The sequence below is a fragment of the Taudactylus pleione genome, unplaced genomic scaffold, assembly GCF_031769625.1.
Source record: "Taudactylus pleione unplaced genomic scaffold, aTauple2 ptg000830l, whole genome shotgun sequence".
Taxonomy (NCBI): Eukaryota; Metazoa; Chordata; class Amphibia; order Anura; family Myobatrachidae; genus Taudactylus; species Taudactylus pleione.
The window spans coordinates 3,980,902-3,989,097 of record NW_028285232.1 but is presented as its reverse complement, the minus strand read 5'-3'; the positions used below and the strand labels follow the sequence as shown (position 1 = coordinate 3,989,097).

General features: G+C 45.9%; 1 protein-coding gene across 4 annotated transcripts in view; it reads left to right on the top strand.

The window, feature by feature from the left end:
* Positions 1-1,534: 1,534 nt before the first annotated feature.
* IL11RA (interleukin 11 receptor subunit alpha) overlaps positions 1,535-8,196 on the top strand; it is a 210,470-nt gene continuing 203,808 nt past the window's right edge. For all 4 annotated transcript variants that reach the window (XM_088458419.1, XM_088458421.1, XM_088458420.1 and 1 more), the window contains exon 1: positions 1,535-1,839. The gene's annotated coding sequence lies outside the window, so the exon portion shown is untranslated. The remainder of the gene's footprint in view (positions 1,840-8,196) is intronic.

The window sequence follows — 8,196 nt, the reverse complement described above, 5'->3', positions numbered from 1 at the left end:
CTACTGCTCTCTCCAAGTGTAACCCAGGCACATACACTACTGTTCTCTCCCGGTGTAACCCACGTGCATACACTACTGTTCTCTCCCGATGTAACCCAGGCGCATACACTACTGTTCTCTCCCGGTGTAACCCAGGCGCATAGACTACTGTTCTCTCCCGGTGTAACCCAGGCACATAGACTACTGTTCTCTCCCGGTGTAACCCAGGCACATAGACTACTGTTCTCTCCCGGTGTAACCCAGGCACATATACTACTGTTCTCTCCCGGTGTAACCCAGGCATACACTACTGTTCTCTCCCGATGTAACCCAGGCGCATACACTACTGTTCTCTCCCGGTGTAACCCAGGCGCATAGACTACTGTTCTCTCCCGGTGTAACCCAGGCGCATAGACTACTGTTCTCTCCCGGTGTAACCCAGGCACATAGACTACTGTTCTCTCCCGGTGTAACCCAGGCACATATACTACTGTTCTCTCCCGGTGTAACCCAGGCACATATACTACTGTTCTCTCCCGGTGTAACACAGGCGCATATACTACTGTTCTCTCCCGGTGTAACCCAGACGCATATACTACTGTTCTCTCCCGGTGTAACCCAGGCGCATATACTACTGTTCTCTACCGGTGTAACCCAGGCGCATATACTACTGTTCTCGCCTGGTGTAACCCAGGCGCATATACAACTGTTCTCTCCTGGTGTAACCAAGGCACATATATTACTGTTCTCTCCTGGTGTAACCCAGGCACATATACTACTGTACTCTCCTGGTGTAACTCAGGCTCATATAATACTGTTCTCTCCTGGTGTATCCCAGGCGCATATACTACTTCTCTCTCCCGGTGTAACCCAGGCGCATATACTACTGTTCTCTCCCGGTGTAACCCAGGCGCATATACTACTGTGGGCTGTGCTCTGAGCTGCCACTGATAGTGATACTGTGTATGATGTGTAATAGTGATGTCACTTGTGTTGCAGGTATGTATGATAGTGATACTGTGTATGATGTGTAATAGTGATGTGCTGCAGGTATGTGTGATAGTAATACCGTGTATGATGTGTAATAGTGATGTGTGACAGGTATGTGTGATAGTGATACCGTGTATGTTGTGTAGTAGTGATGTGTGACAGGTATGTGTGATAGTGATACAGTGTATGATGTGTAATAGTGATGTGTTGCAGGTATGTGTGATAGTGATACCATGTATGATGTGTAATAGTGATGTCACTTGTGTTGCAGGTATGTGTGATAGTGATACCGTGTATGATGTGTAATAGTGATGTCACTTGTGTTGCAGGTATGTGTGATAGTGATACCATGTATGATGTGTAATAGTGATGTCACTTGTGTTGCAGGTATGTGTGATAGTGATACTGTGTAATAGTGATATACAGAGTGTATATGTGTGTGTAGTAATAGTGCACAGTAGTGAGCTGTGTGTGGGACAGAGGGGGGAGGGGGCAGAATGTGTTGCAGTGAGTCACCGGTATATAGGGGAGGGGGTCAGCACGGTGTGAGCAGCCCCCAAGCTCGGCCCCTGGATCCCCCGGACAGGAAGGAGCCCCCCCAGCAAGCAGAGACTGGCAGAGGCATCGTCCTGTGACCGGAGCGGCCCGGGACAGTCACCCGGAGACAGAACCAGAGCCCCCGGCGGGAGGCAGGGCAAAGACCCCCGTGCAGGGCACACTCCGGAGCAGCAGGAGACTGTGAGAGGGGAGAGACCCCCGAAAAGGACAGGTTCCGAGACCCCAGGGCCGGAGATAACAGACTGTCACAGAGACCCCCGGAGAGACAGCATGGAGCCGGCGACCGGATAATAACAGCTGGGGCGGTGTAAGGTGAGGAGGTGACAGAGTGTTACATTGTATCAGCCACCACAGCGCCCCTCACTCAGTACAGTATATAGTACAGTATATACAGCTCCCCTCACTCATATAGTATATAGTACAGTATATACAGCTCCCCTCATATAGTACAGTATATAGTACTGTATATACAGCTCCCCTCACTCATATAGTATATAGTACAGTATATACAGCTCCCCTCACTCATATACTATAGTGTACAGTATACAGATCCCCTCACTCATATAGTATATAGTACAGTATATACAGCTCCCCTCACTCATATAGTATATAGTACAGTATATACAGCTCCCCTCACTCATATACTATAGTGTACAGTATACAGATCCCCTCACTCATATAGTATATAGTACAGTATATACAGCTCCCCTCACTCATATAGTATATAGTACAGTATATACAGCTCCCCTCACTCATATACTATAGTGTACAGTATACAGATCCCCTCACTCATATAGTAGATAGTACAGTATATATAGCTCCCCTCACTCATATAGTATAGTGTACAGTATATACAGCTCCCCTCACTCATATAGTATAGTGTACAGTATATACAGCTCCCCTCACTCATATAGTGTACAGTATATACAGCTCCCCTCACTCATATAGTATAGTGTACAGTATATACAGCTCCCCTCACTCATATAGTATAGTGTACAGTATATACAGCTCCCCTCACTCATATAGTATAGTGTACAGTATATACAGCTCCCCTCACTAATATAGTATATAGTACAGTATATACAGCTCCCCTCACTCATATAGTATATAGTACAGTATATACAGCTCCCCTCACTAATATAGTATAGTGTACAGTATATACAGCTCCCCTCACTCATATAGTATAGTGTACAGTATATACAGCTCCCCTCACTCATATAGTGTACAGTATATACAGCTCCCCTCACTCATATAGTATAGTGTACAGTATATACAGCTCCCCTCACTCATATAGTATAGTGTACAGTATATACAGCTCCCCTCACTCATATAGTATATAGTACAGTATATACAGCTCCCCTCACTCATATAGTATAGTGTATAGTATACAGCTCCCCTCACTCATATAGTATAGTGTACAGTATATACAGCTCCCCTCACTCATATAGTATATAGTACAGTATATACAGCTCCCCTCACTTATATAGTATAGTATATAGTACAGTATATACAGCTCCCCTCACTCATATAGTATAGTGTATAGTATACAGCTCCCCTCACTCATATAGTATAGTGTACAGTATATACAGCTCCCCTCACTCATATAGTATAGTGTATAGTATACAGCTCCCCTCACTCATATAGTATAGTGTACAGTATATACAGCTCCCCTCACTCATATAGTATATAGTACAGTATATACAGCTCCCCTCACTCATATAGTATAGTGTACAGTATATACAGCTCCCCTCACTAATATAGTATATAGTACAGTATATACAGCTCCCCTCACTCATATAGTATAGTATATAGTACAGTATATACAGCTCCCCTCACTCATATAGTATAGTGTATAGTATACAGCTCCCCTCACTCATATAGTATAGTGTATAGTATACAGCTCCCCTCACTCATATAGTATATAGTACAGTATATACAGCTCCCCTCACTCATATAGTATAGTGTATAGTATACAGCTCCCCTCACTCATATAGTATAGTGTACAGTATATACAGCTCCCCTCACTCATATAGTATATAGTACAGTATATACAGCTCCCCTCACTCATATAGTATAGTATATAGTACAGTATATACAGCTCCCCTCACTCATATAGTATAGTGTATAGTATACAGCTCCCCTCACTCATATAGTATAGTGTATAGTATACAGCTCCCCTCACTCATATAGTATAGTGTATAGTACTCCCCTCACTCATATAATATAGTACAGTATATACAGCTCCCCTCACTCATATAGTATAGTGTATAGTATATACAGCTCCCCTCACTAATATAGTATAGTGTATAGTACAGTATACAGCTCCCCTCACTCATATAGTATAGTGTACAGTACAGTACAGTATATACAGCTCCCCTCACTCATATAGTATAGTGTACAGTATATACAGCTCCCCTCACTCATATAGTATAGTGTACAGTACAGTATATACAGCTTCCCTCACTCATATAGTATAGTGTACAGTACAGTACTGTATAGTATAAGTACACTATACAGCTCCCCTCACTCATATAGTATAGTGTACAGTACAGTACAGTATATACAGCTCCCCTCACTCATATAGTATAGTGTACAGTATATACAGCTCCCCTCACTCATATAGTATAGTTTACAGTACAGTATATACAGCTCCCCTCACTCATATAGTATAGTGTACAGTACAGTATATACAGCTCCCCTCACTCATATGGTATATTGTCTGTACTACTTGTATGGTGGTCACTGGGATACTGTGTGTACTGTATGGCAGTCACTGGGATGCTGTTTGTACTGTATGGCGGTTACTGTGATGCTGTGTGTACTGTAGGGCAGTCACTGGGATGCTGTGTGTACTGTATGGCGGTCACTGATGCTGTGTGTACTGTATGGCAGTCACTGTGATGCTGTGTGTACTGTAGGGCGGTCACTGTGACGCTGTGTGTACTGTATGGCAGTCACTGCGATGCTGTGTTTACTGTATGGCGGTCACTGGGATGCTGTGTGTACTGTATGGCGGTCACTGGGATGCTGTGTGTACTGTATGGCGGTCACTGTGATGTTGTGTGTACTGTAGGGCAGTCACTGGGATGCTGTGTGTACTGTAGGGCGGACACTGCGATGCTGTGTGTACTGTAGGGCGGTCACTGCGATGCTGTCTGTACTGTAGGGCAGTCACTGCGATGCTGTGTGTACTGTAGGGCGGTCACTGCCATGCTGTGTGTACTGTAGGGCGGTCACTGCCATGCTGTGTGTACTGTATGGCGGTCACTGCCATGCTGTGTGTACTGTAGGGCGGTCACTGCGATGCCGTGTGTACTGTATGGCGGTCACTACGATGCCGTGTGTACTGTATGGCGGTCACTACGATGCCGTGTGTACTGTATGGCGGTCACTGCGATTCTGTTTGTACTCTAGGGCGGTCACTGTGATGCTGTTTGTACTCTAGGGCGGTCACTGTGATGCTATTTGTACTGTATGGTGGTCACTGGGATGCTGTTTGAACTCTAGGGCAGTCACTGTGATGCTGTTTGTACTGCATGGCAGTCACTGGTGTGCTGTATTCACTATTTAGCAATCACTGAGATCTGGCTTTAAACTGTTTCTGCAGCTGCATTAATACCCCCACACATACGCCATCAATAATTGTTGATGTCATTTGGATAGAAATAACGTATTTAGGTGTTGATATTTTAATTTTGAAAGACCTGGGCCTAGGGTGCCTGTTTTACAATCCTTACTCCCCATCATGCCAATGCTGGCACTGGCCACTGACTGTAGTCAGGGTCACCATGATTCTGAAATGATAAATATCGTGACCCTTTGCATGTAAATATAGTGGAAAACAGGAGTATACAGATGGTCTCCTACACTCTGCATTTCCCTAGCAGAGACTGGTGAATCGATGGCCTCCAACACGGAGACCCTAAGGTGCAGATTCAATCAGCCGTGGGATATACCCCGCGACTAATTGCCGCGCTGGACATATTCAATTAGCTGGGATTCCTCGCGCGGGAGTCCCCGAGACCACGCACTCGAGTCCCCGGAGTCAGACTTTATCTCGCACCTCATATGGTAAGAGGTAAAATCTGTGTCAAAACGACCAAATCGGCCCAACGCGTGATGAAAAACACATTGATTCCGCAGTTTATGTGGAATCAGTGTGTTTCCGCGCGCGCGCGTCCCGATTCTACTGTGCAGCTAAAAGGCTATATAATTGAATATCTTTTCTCTGCGCCGTGAGAATTTAGGCCGGCAATTAGTCGCGGGGAAACTGTGCGGCTAATTGAATCTGCCGATAAGGCTCATTCGCGTCTGCCTAAACTGCGCCGGCACACTTTTTTATTTTATGCAAAGTACCTACTTTTCCGCCTGGTGCATTTCAAGGTACACATTTGTATTTTAGACCTTTGGAAGGAGCTCTGAAAATGCAATGTGTGTCTGACTGTATGGCTTTTATGGGTTCCACCTGGAATAAGTGTACTGCATTGTAGACCAGGGCAGATGTATGCATTAATGAAGGGCGAATGTAAGGTTTAGGATTCTGTAGTGACACCCTGACAGACCATAAAAACCAGGGACGGTTCAGGCGACGCCGTGAACTCTCTGTACAGTCACTTAAAAAAACCAATGAGGTCATCTAGAAAATGATCTCACCCGGACACCTTCTTGGGACCGGTCCCGTGTCTGTCTGGGCTTTTGTCCTACCGGAAAAGACTACTTCTGGGCTGGCAGGACAGACACAGGCCAAGGCTGCCTTATGCTGGGTACACGCTGCTGACCTATCGGCTGTTCACTTGAACTACCGATATATATCGTGTGCCCGTCGGCTATCGTGTCGGCTCTGCAGCACAGCCGATGGCAGATACATCTGGTCATCATCCTGTGTACGGGAGGTCAGCCGGCCAGCGGGTCGGCAGACGATGGTTGTTCAGTGTGTATGTATCTGTCTGGTGTGTTCCCAGCTTTAGAATCAGCGGCAGAAACCAGATTCATTATCTAAAAATACTTCATTATCATTCAAGATAGAAAAACATCATCTCCAGGTGAAAACCATAAAGCGCTTTCATTTTCCAGGCTAAATACGTAAAATATTCACATGAAAGTGAAGATTAATTTGGATGCAGACGTATAATCCGGAATAAATTACAGATGCGTCCTCGCTTACCGGTTGTCCGTTCGCCATTCCTAGCAGCTGCAGCCACTGATTCGTGGCACTTCGTACACAGGGCCTGATTCACTACCGATCGCAACTGCGATTACGCACGCAATCGTCCGATTGTTGTGTTCTGCGCATGCGTAAGCATCGCAGTGTGTGTGTGCGAATCGGCCACTCCGATCGGGACTGCCATCGCAGTGACTGTGCAGACCCATCGCAGAGTAATTGACGGGTAGCACCGTTTGGGAGTGGTGACGGGGGGGTGGTTGGCGAAGTGCAGGCGTGCCAGTGCGTTTGAACGCTGTTGCATGGGCGCGCATAAATTATCCACTGCGATGCTGTACGCAGCTTGAGGACTCATTGCGTGCTATGAAGTTAGTTATTTCTGAGTAAGGTCAGAGCCTGTGTAAGTGTGGGTGAGGCTGCGAAGCTATCCGATGTTACCGATGGTTTCGCAGTCTTGCTAAACATTACGGACGTGTGTGAGGTAAAGTGGACGTCCTTATGTTGTGCTGCGACGGCATAGCGGTCGCAATGAATTAGCATACTATCGCGGTGAGACTACGTGCGTAATCGCTATTGCAATCGCAGTTGCGATCCGTAATGAATCGGGGCCACAGAATCAGACTCAGTGCAAGATAGCAATGTAGTTTTGTCACTTCTATGTGTTTTAATTCTGCAAATAATACACATATTTTGAGTGAAAAAGACGCCTGGCTGATTCACAAGAGACCGAGCGCACAGAGAGGGGCTATTTGGGCGAATGGAGCAACAGTAAAGAAGGGCAGGTCTGTATGTTACATACAACATCCTTCTGTCTCAGTCACCAAATTGTTTTATTGTCTAGTCGCATCGGCACAGTGGCATAGTGGTTAGCATTCCTGCCTCACAGCTCTGAGGTCTTGAGATCAAGTCCCACACAGGGGGCATTACCTGTGTGGAGTCTGTATGTTCTCCTCATTTGTGTTACCATCCACACTCCAAAAACATAGTAGTAGGTTAATTGGATTCTGACACAATTAGCCTAAAGGTGCGTACACACTGGGCGATAAAATGGACGACTGAACGATAACAATATCGTTCAGTCGTCCACTTTATCGTCCATTTTTAACCCCAAAAAGATGAACGATAACGACGACGCACGTTCCCGCGGGTCGTTCGTCATTATCGTTCATCGGGCTGACATGCAGGCCAACCTGACGATCTCGTCTGGTTGCTGCATGTCAGGGAATGGGGGAGAGAGCCCGGCGCAGACGACATTGAACGACATTGAGCACAGCCTGCCGGGGACACACTACACGATATATCGCTCAGGGAGCATATTGTGTAGTGTGTGTGTACCCACCATTAGTGTGTGAGCACGTGTATGATATACTTAGACCAGAGGTTCCAAACTTTTTCAGTCACGGCGCCCTAGTGTATCAGCATTGTTTTCCTGGCACCCCTAAGCCCAAAGTTTGTTATTGAGAAATTCAGAAAATAAATTAGTGAAGTAAATTGTGCTGACCGGTCAT